Raw genomic sequence first — 18,908 nt, 5'->3', positions numbered from 1 at the left:
AGGTACATATTTAAATTTAAACCTGTGCAATGCTAAATGATTTGGCTTTCCGTTCATTTGGGGATAATATGAGGATATAGATTAATAGTGATTTATAGAAATGCAGGAGCAGAAAAAAACAACAACCCAGCTGTTCCTTGTCAACCAGTAGAATGGTAAAAGCAAGACAACCTGACTAGTTGTTCTACATGACCAGAATATATGAATAATGAAGCAGATGCCTTTTCAAATGAGTTTTGTGGTGAAGTGTTTACCAGTGGGCTGGTGTGAGGGTGCTCTGCCTGACTCGTGATGTCTGTGCAGCAAAAAAATACATACAGTAGCTTCAACACAAGACTCAGGCACTGCTAAGTTTAGCAGCAAATCTTTTTTTGAAGACTTGAGAGGGGGAAAAAGAGACCAAGAAGTCTTTTTAAATTCCTTTAGGCCTTTCCATTGGGTAGTGTTTCTTCCCAGGGTCACAGAGAAGTGACTAGTGAGGGGCTTGCCTTGATGGGGACAAGCTAGGAAAGATGCTGTCTGCATCCTGTGGAGTGAGTTTAGCAGAGGACCTTATGCAAGGTGACATGGAAATTATGTTTGCATTTTTATTTCCTGAGTGTGGCTGGTTGTCATGAAACTCACCCTGACAGTTTCTTACCACCAGGCAGCAGATTCTTCCTGTTACCTCCTTGGTGTAGGACAGATGCTAGCCAGTTAGCTCTCCGTCTCTCCTGCTTCTGAGCTATCTCAAGCGACAGATGCCAGGGCCAGCTTGGTTTCCACTTGAGCATTTCTGTCATAGCCCTGCCTTGAGCCCAAAATCTGACCTTTACTATATGAAATAAAGTACTTATGAACAAGCAGAGGCTTGATCCAGAGCAGGCTTAGAGCAAATGTCAAGTCAGTCTTCTGCCTCCTTGTTCCACCTGCATTAGGAACCTAGCTTAGACCCTAGACTAGAGCGTTGAATGCCTTAGGCTTTATGGGTCTAAAGAGACATAACTTATTAACAAAGAGTTATTAAATTTTTATCAGTTTTACAACACAATGTAAATGTCTCATCTGAATCCACACTGTATTCATTATCATTTAAAACGTTAATTAAGTCAAAGTTGCATTTAATTTAGTTCTAAATGTGCCTTTGGGAGGAAGCTTTTAGAAACAGCTGCAGGATTGAGAAGCACATCAATGCTGGGAAGTTCTTAGTTCCACTTTCAGGATAGGCGCCCAATTTGATTACCATTTTGTGTCTGAAACTAATTTGTTGTGATGTGATTGGGCATGGTCTTACGTTAATATTGGACCAAAATCAGTGGAAAACTATTCCATAAAACCTTGCGCTGGTCACAGAGACACTTTATAGTCTGTTCTTGCCCTCCTTTCAAATTGTCTTCAAATCCAATTGAACATTTAATCTATAATGACTGCATTCCTAATATATTATAATACTTTGCCACATGATGCAGCTGTCATTGGTTGAGTATTTTCCTACTCTTAGGAAAGATTTAAATAATGTATTTGCATAGATTCAGAATGTTTTCAATCAAATATATAGGAAAACACATCTCTTGGCCCTGAGTCTTCCAAATTGTGCTTGAAGTACAATGCATTGTGGTCAAAATCCAGTACAGAATGGAATATGGTGCAGTATAACAAACTATAAGGAAAGCCATCTAAATCAGAATAATAAACAAACATGCATGTATTTGCTAATGTATTTAGTATTGATAATGCAAAATGCCTCTTTGTATCATACTGACTGTGTCAAACGCATATCAACACTGGAATTAAAAGTATAGATCTCTGAAGAAAATAGTTAAAAAATCATCTGTAGTTTTTAGTCCCTTTTGAACTCTAATTGAAATACAGAACATCTTTCCTGTGAAAGAACTCCCACCAGAAATCTTAGAAAACCTTATAGCTTTTCTGAGCTTTGTCATGCAATTTCCTTTGTTTGTTCTTGTCCAGAAGATTTTGTTTGCATTAAATGTATCACCATTTGCATTGCAATGTGCGTGGCATTATCTTTATTCTCTAAACTCCAGTGGTGATGTGTGTTGTCTAACATAGTTGGTACAATATGGAGAGGCATTTTGCATTACGGTAGCTATGCTACTAGAGAAAACAATGGCAACTAGAAGCGAAAGTTATCTCCTGTTAATGTACCACGAGATCATTGGTCTTGCACTGTTTTTAGCAAACCATTTACAGAACAGATTAGCATTTGTCATTTATTTCTGCTCTCAGTTCTTTTTATAATTAGCCTCTTCCTTAAATAGTATGTATTTGAGGAGACATCTTCCTCAGACTTTTGATAACGATAGTAGCTGTGACGTGAATCACAACTTAGAAATCAAGTAAAATATTAGCTTAGCTGGTAAATCCTTATGGGCTACTAAAACTAAGATTCTTCTATCAAAGAATAAATGCACTGCTACATTAAAAGGGATGGTTCCCTCCTATCTGTAAGTAACATTCAGATTCACTCCCACAAACCTATACCTTACTGGTAAATTTATTTCTCCCCTAATTGTTTTTATTGACACTGGTGTAATACCATGGGAACGATTCCTGATGTTCTCATGTGTGAGTGAGACAGAGTTCATGCTCCTTCGATGTGCATTGGTGAGGATATTGGTGGAAGGGGTAAAAAGTGTCAATTGCTCTCGTTTGGCATACAAAGAATAAACCGACATGCTCAGAGGGCAGAACGGTGGGGTGAGATGCACATCAGTGCAGAGCAGGCTGTACTTTGTTGGCTTCCACATCCAGTTAGTATTTTGAAATGTGTGAAATAATTCCCAGAATCTTCAAAGGGCCTTGTAATAACTGTGGAGTTTACACAAGCTAGTGGAATTGGTGTTGTATCCATTCTTCCATCAATTTTTCTTAGTAAAAACTATCCAACCAAAATCTCTGAACAAAAGAAGGTATATCCCTGCCCTGAAAAGCTTACAATTAAGGAACTGACTATTAACAATGTTTTACAGGAACTTATGTACTGTGTACACATTTACTTTAATATCTGCTAGCAAAATACCTTCTGTATTATAAAATCCAAAGATTGCCTCTTTGGTATCAAATGCTATCTTTGTCTGGCCCTGCTCTCAATGTCTTCTCGCTTTGACTGTGAACAAAGAGCGAATCAACAAGTTTTCCACTATTTGGGAAAGAGCAGACTTGAGCTAAATCCACATTTTATTTGATTTTATATTTTTGGGTGCAGGATGTTTTTGAGTATTCCACACAGAATTGTTTATCCTATTATGTGATTTCAAATGATTTGTTATTTAAACTGACTAGTTACTGTTGCACTGAAACATGAATTTTTGCTTGATTTTTTTATGCAAAAGCCAGCTCTGCGCAAATGTGAACCTATTTTTGCTTTTTAAAAGGTCTGATTTTGCTCAAAAACTGGCCCTTGAAAAAGCAAAAATAGGTTCACATTTGTGCAGAGCTGGCTTTTGCATAAAAAAATCAAGCAAGAAAAAGTTTCTTTGAAAATATGTAATCTTTAAATTTTAGGCATTTAATTACAAATACTTTGCACAACTCTAGTCAGTAGTACTTCTAGCTCTGGTAACAGGGTATGCCTTATTGTTTCCTTCATTCAATTGTAAGTAGTATCTCTCTCTGGAGATAGGATGAGGAACAAACCACATGTGACTTATTAGTCACTTTGCTAAATGCCCCCACTGAAAGGTTGCTCAGATACAAAGGTGATAAGTGCAATATAAGAACGTACATAGAATAGAATAGTCTAATCACATCTACTCTGCAATATCCTTCCTGGCAATTCACCATTGCCCTGCACTTTGTGTGGCAAACCACTTACACTGCTTTGAACTGGTGTAAATGACGACAAAACTTGGAGGGCAAAGGTGAATCAAGCCCAAGGTCTAAAAGGGATTTGCTCGGTCGTCTTATATGATTCCATATTTCTTTACCTGCTATCACTGTGACATTCTATATGATGAAATACTGTTATTCTTATGACTAACTGGCACTGGCCTCTTCAGCATGTTTTTCATGTGTTTATCAGTCCGGTGCATCCATGATTTACTGTTCCTGATCCAAAATACACCTGCAATCCTTAGTACTCCCTTAGCTGGGCTAAACAAAAATGTGTTGCTTTCCTTAAAAAGGAAATATCATTTTAATTCTTGCATAAGAGCTCCCTCCCCGACCCCATGGTCTTTACTGCAGTTTCTTCTTTGGTACTCAATTCTTTTTACTCCTTGAGTGCTTCCAGTTATCACCAGCCCATACTGCCCTCTTCTTCTCCCCCTGTGTTTTAGCTTTCCTGTCCAGCAGAACCATCACTGAAGAGATGAAGCATACCTATTTCTATCCTGGATAGCATGGTGACAAATTGTCACCTTTGCTATGGTTGCGGATCCCTGCCTGTGGTGTAGATAATCAGCATATCGAGTCATTCTCTCATTATAGTGGTATTATACCTTCAGATTTGTCTTGCTAGGTGGTACTATCATGACTTTTCCGGTTGTAATCCCAAACACATTCTCTTCCAATGGCGTGAAGATTAAATGTTCAGTCTTTGGATTCTGGATTTCTAGTGTTTCCATCTCTAGGACCAGATCAAGATCTGAAGCTTATTTTGATTGATGGCTTGATTCCTTTTGATACTGCAGTTCACTCATCCACGGTTGTAGTGAGCACTCTCCTCCTCCCAAATAGGTCAGCAGCTGGTTTTGAGTCAATACATCTCTAGTCATAGGCATTTCTTGAGGAAATGCATAAGCAGAAGCTTTAGGCTTACGCAGCCTGCTCCAAGGTCCCACATATCCCTTACAGAATATTGATATCCTTAAGGTTCTGCCCACAAGGAATTATAAAGCCTATACGTCTACAAAGTAGTTTTTATCCATCTTTGGCACATGATTCTTTGGTCTTCCCTCTTCCACCTCATCTAACAGGAGCAAATAAATACCTCAGAGCTAGAACGCCAAGCAACTTGCTCTTGGAAGATGTCTTCCTTGACAGCTGTCAGTGTCCCTTGAGAGTTGGATTTCTGGATGCTTTTGGAATCTCACTCTCAAAAAATCAGGCAGCAACACTCTAAATCTATTGGCATCCTATGGTGTTTGCATTTGCTATAGTTTACTTTTAGGGAGAAAACCTACCCACAAATCTCATTAAAGCTAGCATAGTCCCTGTCTTTGTGTTGGAAACAGCTACTGCTTCTCCCTCTTGACTCTGTTGGCCTCCTGATCCCACTGAAACCAGTAGGAAAATTCCCATTCACTTCAGTGGGAGCAAGATCAGGACCTATGTAATGGCCAAAGATCTTATCGGGTTTCCTCATAGACTTCTGTTGTGTTGTTTTGGTCAGTCGTCTTTTCCCCATCTTGTGCTGCCTGCTCTGAAAATGAGTGTTTCTAATTTTGAATACTCAGATACCTAACTCTCAGTGCTTACAGACCATATGGGCCTTTTCTAGAAGCTGTAATACTGAGAACTGAAGTGTTCTCTTAGGCTCTGTCTAGACAGTCTGAGCTGCTAATTCAGTTCCATGGCAATCCTGAGCCCTGCCACAGTTCCACCCCCCACCCCCACTCCAAGCCCTTTTCCTCTTCCGTTCTTTCAGTGTCTTGTTTTCAGCTTGGCCATACTACCACCTTGTCTCCTTCACTTCCTGATGCTCTTGGCCAAACTCTCACCCCAACCTGATGAACGAAAACAAACTCTGTTCCATGTAACACACATCTTTAATGAACTTTCCTTCCTGAATCTGCTCCTTTTGAAGAGATGTGACTTGGCCAGATAGTCCCACTCATGCCCATGGCCAGTGTCAAATAAGCAGGTTTGAGTTCCTTGCACAACTGCAATAACAAAAGAAAAATAATAATCCATTCTAATATTGTAATATTGTATTGTTTTTTGCTGTTTGCCATATAGAGATATGATCTCCATATTATAAAATTATAGTTAGCTTCCCATTAGATATATGTGAAATGACATCTATTTCCTTCATGTACCAACACTAAGTAGTCTGGTCTACCCTCTGAAGGTACTAGAGTGTTACCGGTGTAATATTTTTGTTAGAGATCTAATCAGTGGGAATGTATAACAGTAATTTGTTATTTCACAGAGGCATCTTGATTCTATTTTGTTTTTGTACGAAAAATATGATCCCTGCTACATCCATCCATCCTTTAGAGTACTTTTTCTGTTAGAGATCAAATCACCGTTGTAAGTAATGTTGTCATTCGTTATCACCACTAGATTTCTTAGCTTACACTTTATTTTCCACTTTTAAGAAATTGTGAGCCTTTGCTCCCCCGCAACAATCAATTGTAGCCGAACTACTGTATGTTTTGGCAGATGTTTTAGCATTAATTCTTTGTGCAGTTGCTTTTGCAGCTATAATCGGAGTTAGCTAGCACATATCCATTTCTTATTATTATTGTGTTACTTTGCCTCCTCTCTTTTGCCATCGTTTACCTAAAAATGACATACAGAACTTCTCTAATACTCCATATCAGTGAATTATGTTCCAGCTCTACTTTGTTGATTGCCATTTTTTACTATGATTTTATAGATTTAATCTTAGTTATGTGTTTCTTGGGTGTTCATTATATTAGTAAATTTACTAAATGACGCTTCTATTTTAAGTGTGTTTGTTTAGAAGACAACATAATTTCATAATGCTGAGATCTGTAAAATATATCACTGGAATCACTAATAAAGAGAGTGCTCTTTCTTAGGGGTATATTTTACTGATTTCTTCATGTCGTCAACTGTATTTAACTTTATTTCTATAAGCAATCAAGTCAACATATATAATAGGCTATTGATGCAACATGATCATTCCTTTTGATTTATTTGGATGTTTACTCAATGACTTATGGTGTTTTACATATTAGAATTGGTCTGTCAACAATTAACATTCACTGCTTATGAAAGCCATACTTCAGGTAATGGAGTATCATTAAACTGCAACCAATGTGCTAGAAATCTGTCTTCTGATAATAAAATTTCTATGTATAACAGCGGCTGAGAAGTACCGCTATATATTTATGCATAGATCCCAGGATAGCTGGGGAGTAAAACCACAGAGGGGCTTGAAACTCAGTACAACCAGCAGATGGGGCTGCTAGCTTACAAATAAAACAGCAACTGAGAAGGACCCAAGATCCTGTAAGTTTTTTTTTTAAAAATTGTTTGAGAAAAACAATTTCTAATATTTAAGATGCTACTTGGCAATTGTATAAAAGTATGCACCAGTTAAATATATATTCAATATATGTATATGTACATAAAACAACAAGCCTATATGTATTATATAAACATGTGTACAGAAGCTTACACTTGGCTAATATATGTTTATGAAAAACACATATTATCCACACATGATTAAGAAAAAAATTATTAAGTCCTACATCCCAAAAGAGTGTTGCAGCTCAGCCTGAGAGAGCCCTGGGGTCATTGAGTTTGATCTTGCCCTATTCCACTCAAAGGGAGTTTTTCCATTGACTTGAATAAGAACAGGATCCTAATGAGAAAGTCAGAGTGAAGTGTCAGGAAGCGTTCCTTAGCTCTTGTTGCTGATATGAACCATAGCGTGGGAGTCTCTGTAAGATGTATACATTTATCTGCCCTTTAGTATGGCAACAAGGAGCTGCAGAAGGGGAAGGAAAAATTTGGGGTGGGAAACAAGCTAAAGGCAAAATCAGAGAATCAGAAAGGGGCACTGGGAAACATTGAGGCAAGAACCTAGGCAGGGTTCTCTAAATAGAGATGTTTGAAAACAGACTAGACAAAGCCCGAGAAATAGAGAAATTTTCATAAGTGCCTAAGGGACATAGGAGCACAAACCCATAATTCCCTTAAGTTCTCTTGAAACTTCCCATATTGAATGGTCTTGTACTGGCAAGAAGATGGTAAGATGGTTTAATAGGACTTATCCATTAAATTTGTTAAGGAAAACCCCCTCAGCACAAACATGTTAAAGCATGCTTTAAATGAGGACTGAAATAATTGGAGTAAAGAAAAGGTTATTTCCTCAGTTTATAAATTCCAGAAGATATTGATTGGAATTTTACTGGAAATGTATATTTTAAAAAATAGATAAAAATTGGCACTTGGCACCGGAAAACAAAGTAATGACTCTAATTAGGTTTCTCTAGGGTGAAATCTATACTTCCCATTGCTCTTAGAAAGGAAACAATTTCATCCAGCGTCTAGATTAGATTTATAGGACTCTGCTATGAAGAAGTAAGATGTGAATATTGCAGAATCCCTTGCCTATGCACTACATAACCTTCTTTCCTGTCAAATGTGCTATACACAATAAACACAAGATTTCTCAATCCAGAGGAGGAAAGCAACCACCAAGGGCCCTGTTCTCATTTTTAGTATAGTACTCAGCATACAAGTACATTATATTTTTCCCACTGAACTTTAATGCAGCTGTAAGCATGCACACAGTTAACTACACCACAGGCTCTGTTGTGGGTGTGGCTTAGGAGACTCATTTTAAATATAGGCTACTCTTTGTTTGGTTTTTGACCATGTACGAACTGCACTGTTCTTAACGGTGATTGATCACTCTGCAGTGTATTCAGCCACACAGGGGCAACCTCCATTAGTGTGTAATTCACAAAAACAACAGGACAGATTCCTAGTACAGTTTGACAAAATGACATAATTGTAGTCTATTCTTTCTACTGCTGCTACTTCTTCCTCCATGTTCTCTGTAACTGGTGTCAAAACCCTCTCTCAGGCAGCAGGTCAAAGACTGCTATGCTTTGGCTTACAACATATTAAGACAAGGACAATCTATACCAATTCATCGAGCCCAGAACTATGGGTGTGGAAAAGCTTAACGCTACAATTTGCACTGTGACACTACTCTTAAGAAGGGACCCAAAAAAGACATGGCTTTTGGCTTAATATGTTTCACCTTAAAGGAACTGTCGGAGGACCACTCAAAAAGGAATGGCAATTTCCTTTCTAGATACTGTATGTTTATTCAAGAAGAAAAGCACAGAAGTAAAAAATCATATTTATATTGTTTTATATTAAGAAGAAACCTCTGTTTATCCAGTACATCAAAGAAATTGACCAGTATCAACTTATCCTTATCACACATTCTTTTCAAGTGCATTTCATCTCAAGGTACTTCACAAAGAGGGGTATTAATATGACTATATATAGGGAAATTGAGGTACAGAGAAATTACTTACTTCCGTGGGAGATGTGAGTGCTCAGCACAACTGAACATCAGGGCATATGGGACCTGATCAAGTTCTCATAATAAATCAGTGTTATAGTTGCCACTAAAACCCCAGATCTCTCAACTTCCGATCACCAACTTGTAACCATTAGACCATCAAACATCCCATATCGAAAGGGTAACCCATGATGCTGTCCAGGTCAGGCTGTGAGCGATCCACTTGCAGATTTCTCTCTCTCACTTTTGCTCCTTCCTATCATTTAAGGTACCAGGATAAGACGACCCTATACAACACCAGTGTGTAAAATCTACTTGAGCGGATACTTACTCCCAACATATCTGATTGGAGAATTTGTGTTTCTGCATTATCTAGCTGCAGTGCCTTCTGTGCTTCTCTTCATTGTACTAGTCCTCTCAAAGGAGGTAGACCTGGAACAGAATAACTGTGGGCGTTGAGGGAGTTCTATTCTAAATCTTGGAACTTTGGCCCTTGTCTAATCCTTCTTTCCCCATCCCTATCTTAAAAGTCTTGGAATAAAAGCTCCTTTTTCAGACCCCAGTGATACTTCATATAGCCGGGATGTGTGGAGAGGTCAAGTGGACTGTTAAATCGAAAGAGGAAAATATCGTCTGGTGGGGTTTTTTTTAACTTTTCATTCAGCAGTTTGCCAGTAACTGTTTAATGGCTTGAATAAAAAGAGCGAATAGTAAATTGAGACAGCAATGTGGAATGGGGATCTGAAAAACAGAGCTAAATGAATGGGAGAGGACTAAAATCTGAACCACAAATATGTACAAGGTTCAGGAGAACCATAAATAAACCTGACTATAAATTAAAATTTGATTATGGATTTCACAAATTAGCTCTTACTTTTCACTGTGTGGGAGCACAGTGATGTACAACATGGCGCTCCTGTATGCAGTAACCGTGTCAGAACATACCATTTGCCATACCAGGCCCAGCAAATCTGGTGTCCTTCCTCTGGCATTGTCCTATATCCGAAGTCTATATAGGCACCTAAGTAGTTGTGCAATGCTGTGCATGTAGGTAAAGCTTTCTTCCTGTCCCGTTTCATCAGCTCGCTCCTTGAAGCATGAAATATGAACAGCTTAATGCTCCAGATCTAAAGCCCACTAAGGTCAATAAAAAAATTTTCTGTGATTTACATGGGCTTTAATATGAACAGCCTTAACCTAGTTCCTCACTTTGCTTTGCTGACATTATGGTCATAGAGAGTAGGAGTGATAACAACAGGTATCTGTGGGAAAGCACTGATAACATGCTGCCCTTGGATTAAACTGGAAAAGCAAGGAAAAATCAAAGTTCTACAGTTCCCTCAGAGGGTTACTGTACCCCTAAAGAAATATCTTAAAGGCTGTATGCAGTGTAAAATCTCAGCCTGGCCTTCTTTTTAGCAAAAGACTAAGGTTAAACCAAGTGTCTTTGCAGCATATCCTTCATTGTGCCAAAGTATGTACCTGCCTTACCCTAAAAGCCCATATATTTTAACTTTATCTTGGTTTAATAGAAGATCAGAGCCGCCATCTATAATACAGAACAGGATTCCACCGACCAGCATTTCGCACCTTGTGTTACCTGCTTATATAGAGCATTCAAGAAAAAAAAAAGAAAAACAAAAGAAGAAAGAAATCTAGCTCTCGTAAAATCACTTTAATGCTGTGAGAATTAGAAGAGGCAAGACCACTGTAGTGTTAATACAAAATTTAAACAACAGATGCCTGCTTAAAAAAAAAAATTGGAGTGATTCATTCGGAGGTCAATCAATTTTATATACTTTTAGTCAAAAGATAAAAGCCTCCAAAAAACCCCCGAATGACTGGCTCCTTGGGTCTTGTTGTTTCATAGAGAATACCTTATACAAAGGTTCAAAGTGCATTCAGTATTTCCAGCCATTTGTAAAACATAGAGAACCCTTATGTGCCTGACATTCTTGGATCTTTATGTTTTCTTATCTTCTTGCACATGGCACAAACTGAAACTGACTGCCACTGAGCCTCACCTGCTTTTATATTGGCAGCAATATGCGTGATATCAGTTTCCTTTTACACAAACAAACAAAAAATTAAATGCATCTCCTTGAATTTTGAAGGCACGTAGGCAACAAGTCTGCAATCCTTTCCTTTCATTCAGAATTACCATTTCAGACACCAAACAAATACTGCTCTGCAGTTTTCTGAAATTAATATTCTTGTATCTAGTCAGGCACCATTGCCTTGTAGTCTAGTCAATGATTTCATTGCATATGCTACTGAAAAAAATCAAGCCATAATTATAAATTCATAAAATAAATAATTCATTGGTATAAAATGATTTTTAAAGGGATTTAATAAGATTTATTTTCCAGACAAATAACACAAATGTTCTGATTAAACCATGTTTCAGTGTATGTTAAACTCCAACCCAAACTGATTGGGTACATTTTCTTTTTTGAAACTACCTTTGATAAGAAATACATTACAAACTCATCAGTTTAGCTTACTGTTAACAAAGAGACAGCAGCCGTCTGGATTATTCTAGATCCGCCGTGAAACTGCCACACTACGTATGCTCAAACTAAAGCTGTGCAAGTTTGACAAGGGGCAGATGAATCCAGGAGTTATTGTGCAGGGGTTTAAGTCTATGCGGCAGCTGACGGTTGAAATAATCATCTATACATTGCTCTGAGCTAGCTGGGGAAAGGTTGAAGCTGTATATTTTCAACATATCTAGTCTAATGGTTAATCTGTTGTCTTGTACAGGGGGTGCTGGGTGGAATCACAGCAATAGCTGACAGTTTGGAGAAATTGCAGTGGGTACCGTCGGTTGCCTGATTCACAAAGTGGTAGGTAGAAATATAAACAGGCTTGCAATTGAAAGAGGGAAGTCTTGTTCACTGTCACTCAGACCAAAAGAATTTTGGTACGCAGAAGCTCAATCAAAATATTGATTATTTGCATTCAGCAATAGGGAGTTCCATGTCATTGTATTCTACCACCCCAGGAGTTTGAGGTACATAAAGCAGGTACATCAAGCATGCCAGATTACAGAAGAACAGTGATTGCTGTGATTGGTGATAAACGGAGAAGTTGCTTAACAGAAAGAGAAAAGGAAAGTTGAAGGGGGGAAAAATCAACTAGTTATTCAAACCAAGGATTGGTAGACTGCTAAAAACTCCTTGTACTTCAAGTGCTGATGTGGTTTCTCTGTTGAGTGATGTAGTATCACCCTTTTCAGAGATTAAGAGGATGTAGTATGCGTTAGAATGAAACCAAAAATGAGGTATCTGCAAGGTATCTGATAGCTGTGAGAGAAAATGCTATGTTAGATTCTGATGAAGCAATGGTATTGAAAGCCTAACAATTCCAATTGATCGTTTTATTTTATTTTTTTGGTATTGTTCTGGTTTGTCGTCGTCCTCTTCTTTTAAACGCATCTTTATCTCCCCTTCCAGGCAAATCACACTGAAGCCAGATCCAGCCATTTCTCTGAAAGAACTGTACTGGTATTCTGCCTTGTTACATTTAAATTAAAGCTAAGAATAAAACAGAAAGTGCCATGGGCATGGAATTAAGCACATGGGTTGTTTTTTTTTAAAATGTTCAGTATTTGCTGGTTATTGTTCAAATTAATTTGGTTATAACAAATATAATGTATAGAAATAGAACAAGTAAATCTGCAGATATGATTTGATAATATAGTCTTTAGGCAAAACCTTGTATTTTCTTCCCAGGGTGCAGCTTGGCTGAGACCTTTTGTGGGGCTGCATGTTACTATCTTGAAAATAAACCTCTGTATAAATCAGTTTTGATCCCTTGACATTTGATAGGCATTATTACCATTTAAGATAATGCTAATAGGATTTCTGGCCAAGAGACATACAGTGGTTTTCATTAAATAGACATTTGCCTACAGTTACCACACAGAGGTATTAGAGATGCTAGTTTCTTATGCTTAGATTAGGAAATATCACACTATCTAATCCTGAGTGTGGTAAAGGTTGACTGACTTGTGGTGACCACTCTGTATATCCCAGTTTTATCTTCCCATTTTCTCTCATCCACTGCCCCTTTGACTGCAACCCTCAATAATCCATTGATCTTCTCTACAAAAGACTGATTTATGGATCCATGGCAAAGGCCCTGTGCTCTAATAATTAACAATACAGATGCGGTGGTCATTATCAGAGATGGAGATTTGACTTTTAGCACTAAAATCACAGGGCTCTACAATTTGAGCTAATTTGGCTGTGAGTGCAAGGGAGTTGTTCTTTAATTCAAATGGTAGAGTCATTGGGGCTAACCACAAAATAAAGACTGGATCGCATATACACTACACTGGATGATGTTAGCTTGAAAATTATGCAATGTTTCAGAGAAGAAAATGCCCCAACACAAATAGGTTGGGTGCCAAGCCTGCTGAAGTGCAGAAGGTCTGTAATGACATATTTAGCTCTATATCATTAACAGTGATATTTTCCCCATATGTGTGTCACATCAAAATCAGTATCACATCCATGCAATAGGTCAAACACCCTAGCCAGATAAAAAATGAAGCATGTAAATAAGCTTTTATTGTACAGTAGGGCACATTTTAAAACATATGTGCTTAATTCATGCACATAGAAGTATTTTATGTGCATACGGAGGTACTTACATGTGCAAACTATGGAATTGCACATGTAAAACTTAATTATGTGTGCAGCTGTAATTAGCCATGAGGCTCAAATATATACTTTGTGCACAAAATTGCTTCTTTATGCTTGTACATGTATTTCAATATGTAAATTAGGTACCCCATTTTTTGAAAATTTGGCCCCATTTTGCCATGCTATCTAGACTAAAATACCAAATCTGAATATCTCCCAGATGGACTTCTGGTCTGGTAATTTATGTGTTTCTAGAAGAATTAAATTAAAAATGGGAACTCTTTCACATCACCCTAATTACTAAGTTTGTAATATTTATTTTGATGGTATAGTGGGTAATCACGGTATATGAGGTAGAGCTAGAAGTCATAAAGTGAATTTGAGCCAAGGAAAATCTAGGCTGAATATCAGGAGATAAATCCCTAATGATAAGATCTATGTGGGCATTTATACTACCCAGTAACATGGTATCTGAGCACCCAAGGCCTACTATGCCCTGCAATTGTCTCCCAAAAAAACCTGGGCTGGTCCTCACATGAGTTGATTGGAAGGGTTTGAGAAGCCTATTGGTAGATTTTTCCCTCTCTCCTTTTTACTTCAAGTATTTTGATCCAAAATGGTGGCTTTTTATGGATTATTTTCACCATTATTGACTGTGGACAAACGTTGAAATGAGATTGTTGTGTTTCAGAAATTGTTCAAATAAGCGCATGGCTCACTGGACCTGTGTAGAGAAGTAGGCTATGCGGATAGTTTTTATTATATGAAAATTTGTCACTGGAGAAATTCCAGAATTAGAAGCATAAGGTTTGACAAACAGCACAATCTGTCCAATGCAAGGCTGATGATTCCCTGAGAATTTATTCATTCAGTGTGGTACACAACATTTCGTGATTTTAGTTAATCGAGGTCATGCATTGTCTTCCAGTAATTTAGGATCACTTTGAAATCTAATCTATTAGTACTTTACCATATTTTATTAGTAGTAGCAAACAGTAGAAAAACACTGCAAGTTAGATTCTGATCCAGCTTTCATTGATATAAATATTTTCATCCATATCAAAGGGAGTTGGATCAAGCCGTTAATGTAGAGATCCTTCTCTGACTAATAGGTACTTCATTCAATTCACTGTGGTTGAACCTTGATAATCAGTGCATACTCAGTCTGTCATAGGTCATATATGATAAGCTTTTTTGAATCAAGACAGAGTCCTTATTTCTTGGAAACAATTGGCAGGTATCTGAGTGCCTCATATTTATCCCATTTCCAGTTGATGGTAAACTGAGCAAAGAGGTCAAAAACATGTTGGCCTCTGAAACCGCCTTTGAGCTGCTGCCTATTCACTTTAACTGGAGAATGTTGTAAACCGGTAGAAATAGGTGGAAATAGTGCTGCAAGATGAGCCCATATATTCCTCCCTCCAGACCTCCTTCACCTATGACAATGTAACAATGCAACATAGACCTTTACCAGCTCAAGGGTATACTCACCTACTTTTCTATGATGTATGCAGTGTTCTTGTAGCAGTGTTGATCCCAGGATATTAGAGAGACAAGGTGAGTGAGGTCATATCTTTTATTGGACCAACTTCTGTTGGGGAGAGAGAGATGTTTTCGAGCTTACACAGAACTCTTCTTCAGGAAGCTCTGTGCAAGCTTGAAAGCTTGTCTCTCTCCAACAGAAGCTGGTCCAATATAAGATATTACCTCACCCCCATCTTGTGTCTCTACTTTTGTATCAGACTGAATCCAGCAATACGAGATCATAGCTGCATAATTTTATTGCAAGACTGAAGCATGTTTTACCCTGTCCTTCACAGAAGGTTACATTCATTAAAGATTTTATTTAATGTGTTGGTTTTTGTTAAGTTACCTTCTGCTCCTTAGAAGAGGAAAGATTAAGCCTGACAATTTCAAACTGAAACCACATTCGGGCACTTAAATTGGTTGGTCTTGTTTTTAGAGATGCTGTACATTGACCTTTGTGAAATTTGCTACTGCTGAGCTCCTTTGAAAATCAGGCCGCTTTTATTTAGGTGCCTAAATATGGATTTAAGTCCATAACTATAGGCACACAAGTTTGAAAATGTTGAGCTTGCCTCTTTTCTGATTCCTTCTATACTTTAATAGCAACAGAGTACTGTACCTTCCCTGACACTTTCAGCAGGTTCAAGGGAATAAACATCATCTACAAGCTAATAAATCTTGAGATCTTTATCAACTTTTGGGAAATAGGTTTGGCTTCAAACACACTTACTCTAGGGTAGGATTACTGCTTAAAGATGATAATATTATGGAATAATCCTTTTATAAGGGTTGATTTTTTTAAACATATATATAGAGAGAGAGACATTTTTTAAAAATGTTAATAAGGCTGCAGATATAAACCTATACTTCAGCTACAGAAACTGATAGTTTAAGCTTTAAAGCTATAATTCCACATAATATTAAAATAGATTTATCCTGTGGTTTGAATCCTTTTTTAGTACACAAAACATTAATTTACATTTTTTCTTATCATTTAGAAGTAAAGAATGAAGCTAGATCAAGTTATCCAAAATGTTCATTTCAGTTCAAGAATGCAACTACTAATGCACTCGTTGGTGCCAAGCCCACTGAAGGAATCCCGGAACCTGTTCCACTTGTTAATAACCGTAAAGGGAGCCTCTTTCTACCCAACAGTCCCTCGCTGCTGCACCTTAACTTGTTGAGATCTGTTGAGCATGGAAAATCTACCTACTGTAGATTGCAAAGGACACTCAGTTTGCCTGTAAAATACTGCTATCACCCTCAAAATGCTGGGTTGAACCAAGATCTCCGTAGGTAGCCCCTTAGCTGGATGCATAAGGCAGTACAGATTGGTTTGTGCATGGTTTTACAGTTTGAGTGTTTTCAATGTGAAAATGACATTACTAATGCTCTGTTAAGTGCTTACAGATGTGGGTTTCGTGAGATGTGGTGATTAATAACTTAAACAAGATAGTTAGTAACTAATGGTTCTGGGTGGTTGATGTTTTATCTTTCTTATGTTTTATTTGCTTTGAAACACTTACATTCTAGGCAATGAGTTTACTAGGTGTTCCATTTCATGTAGTATTTGGTAGCTGAAAGGTTGTTAGATAATCCAGCTCATTTTGGGGGTCCACAAAAGGGAAGCACCCATAAACTATATTGTTAGTAACCTTGCAGAGGCAATGAAAGAGACAGATGTATTTAAAAAAATAGTAACAAAATAATAAAAGAAATGTTATGAACTTGTCCAATGTTTCTGGAAGACATTTTCTTTATTTGGCTTAAAAACTAAATGAGGATAAAAGTCAAGTAATATGTTGTTACAGATGTTCGCCTCTGCATTAAGGCTGTTAAAATTACCAGCACATCTTAAATCAATTCATGGAACATTGTCTGGGGGTTATGTCATTGAAATAATGAATCCTTTTTACTCAAGAATAAGCAAACATGTTAAAACATCAGCGTAACTCCAAATTAAACTCCAGCATAAACCAGAGTATCTGAAGCCTCATTAGACTTGCCTGACATTTTTCTAGCTCTGAGTCTTTCTGAACTGTAAAACTGTTAGATTCTGTGCCTATTAGACAAGCAAGCACTGGGTTGTTACAACAGTACATTAAGTGTTATACTTAGGGATGTGCAAAAACAAGTTTTTGAATTTTATGAGAACTCAAAGGCTGGATTGAGTTCACATTCTATAAAATTCCATGTTGAATTCCTGAACTTGTCTGTACTTTCATGAAAGCTGGTAAAGAAGGTCTGCATAACATAGTATGACTGTATTGTAATACAACTCCCATAGCATTAAATGAATTGAAAATATTAAAAATAGGGGCATATTCTCATTAACGGAAGCAGTAGGTCAAATGTACAACATTAGTGTTCAGTTGTCGTATATCACAGCCAGTTACTCAAATACAGTTGTCTTTCATGAAAGTGAGTAAATTTAAGATTCCCTTTCATTTAAATTTTTAATCCTCTCATGCAGAAAAAGGAACCATGAAATGAAAATATTTTATAGCTTAACTACAAGTTTTGCTAGATCTACTTTCTTTAAATATACAGGAAATTAATAGAATATATTAAAGATAATAATTAAATATGGTTTATATCCTACTTATGACTAAGAACCCACCTGTGAGTTAGCATTATAACACTTTTGGGAACCAAGCCATAGGTAATGATCTCCATTACATACCATTTGTATATTTCAGCTTCAGACAATTCTCCCCTCTTCCCCCTCCTCCCCCCGCAATCCCTACCCACACACATACACATTTAGGGAATAAAACTGCATTTCCAAACTGCAGATACACTATAAACTCTTTGCATACAAATTTCATTTAAAAACAAAATCCTGATTCATCCTGTGACATGTTTAAAATAGGTGATCTTTCATTGCAACAGTGAAAATAAATGGCTCCTTTGCTTGAGCAAGGCACGGCTTTAGTACAGAAATGAGGTGTCTCTGAGGGCTTTGCTAATAGGTATTAACTTATGAGCCATGTTACCCTAGAACATTGCAGGTAAACACAGACAGTAATACGGCATAAAGATGATGGGCACTTAATGAAGAAAAGAGCTTGTTTATTGTAACACTAAAAGACACTGTACGCTTTGTCAGGAAATCCAGCTGTGGAGACCATCATTCTGGAAAGTGGTACTAATAAGGCCTAGTTTCACAATTGGCCAGTATGATAGTAACGTCTGGTAAGATTGGAAAAAGCAGATGCTAGACCATGTAAGATGAAAGATCTTCATTGGACTTACCTTTTACATTTGAATCAGCAAGCATAACTCATTTTAACCAACTGAAGGGTTGGAAAAAATTTTTTATAGCATTTTGCACTAATAGAAATATTTCTGTATATGATATCATTACAGCTGGTCTGTATCAAAATAAGACTTTACAAATGCTCCTACTGGGTACAGAGCTTCCTTATTACTAGTGAAAGAGGTACAAAAATGCATTCCACTTGTACTATGTTACTGAATTTCTTATAAACGTTTTCTAGCCCCATGGGGGCAGATTAATTTAGATGAACTTTGAGCTTTTATTTACTGGCAAA

At 37.4% G+C, this 18,908-nt stretch overlaps 1 protein-coding gene and 1 long non-coding RNA gene across 27 annotated transcripts in view; both read left to right on the top strand.

Moving 5' to 3' along the window:
- KCNMA1 (potassium calcium-activated channel subfamily M alpha 1) overlaps nt 1–18,908 on the top strand; it is an 851,468-nt gene that overhangs the window by 735,264 nt on the left and 97,296 nt on the right. The window lies entirely within an intron of this gene.
- On the top strand, nt 11,952–16,441 carry LOC144930742 (uncharacterized). The gene is made up of 3 exons (XR_013636068.1): nt 11,952–12,024; nt 12,634–12,684; nt 16,353–16,441. It is a non-coding gene; the product is annotated as an uncharacterized LOC144930742 (long non-coding RNA).

The sequence above is a fragment of the Lepidochelys kempii genome, chromosome 7 (genome assembly GCF_965140285.1).
Source record: "Lepidochelys kempii isolate rLepKem1 chromosome 7, rLepKem1.hap1, whole genome shotgun sequence".
Taxonomy (NCBI): Eukaryota; Metazoa; Chordata; order Testudines; family Cheloniidae; genus Lepidochelys; species Lepidochelys kempii.
This window is presented reverse-complemented; position numbering and strand designations above follow the sequence as displayed.